We start from the raw sequence: 493 nt of genomic DNA on the forward strand, positions 1-493 counted from the left end.
TGTAACGGGGTCCCCTCTGCTCCCCGGGTGACGTAACGGGGTCCCCTCTGCTCCCTGGGTGACATATGGGGTCCCTTTCTGTTCCCCCAGGTGACATATGGGGTCTTCTCTGCTCCCCAAGTGACATAACAGGGTCCCCTCTGATCCCTGGGTGACATATGGGGTCCCTTTCTGTTCCCCCAGGTGACATATGGGGTCCCCTCTGCTCTCCGGGTGACATAACAGGGTCCCCTCTGCTTCCCAGGTGACATAACAAGGTCCCCTCTGCTCCCCAGGTGACATAATAGGGTCCCCTGTGGTCCCTGGGTGACGTAACAGGGTCCCCTCTGCTCCCCAGGTGACATAACGGGGTCCCCTCTGCTCCCTGGGTGACATAACAGGGTCCCCTCTGCTCCCTGGGTGACATGTGGGGGTCCCTTTCTGTTCCCCCCGGGAGCACCGACCACCAGGGCCATTGGGGAAGGGTTGGGGGTGGGATGGGGTGGGAAGGGGG

The sequence above is a fragment of the Chaetura pelagica genome, unplaced genomic scaffold (assembly GCF_000747805.2).
Source record: "Chaetura pelagica isolate M959 unplaced genomic scaffold, ChaPel_1.0 scaffold626, whole genome shotgun sequence".
In the NCBI taxonomy this organism is placed as follows: domain Eukaryota; kingdom Metazoa; phylum Chordata; class Aves; order Apodiformes; family Apodidae; genus Chaetura; species Chaetura pelagica.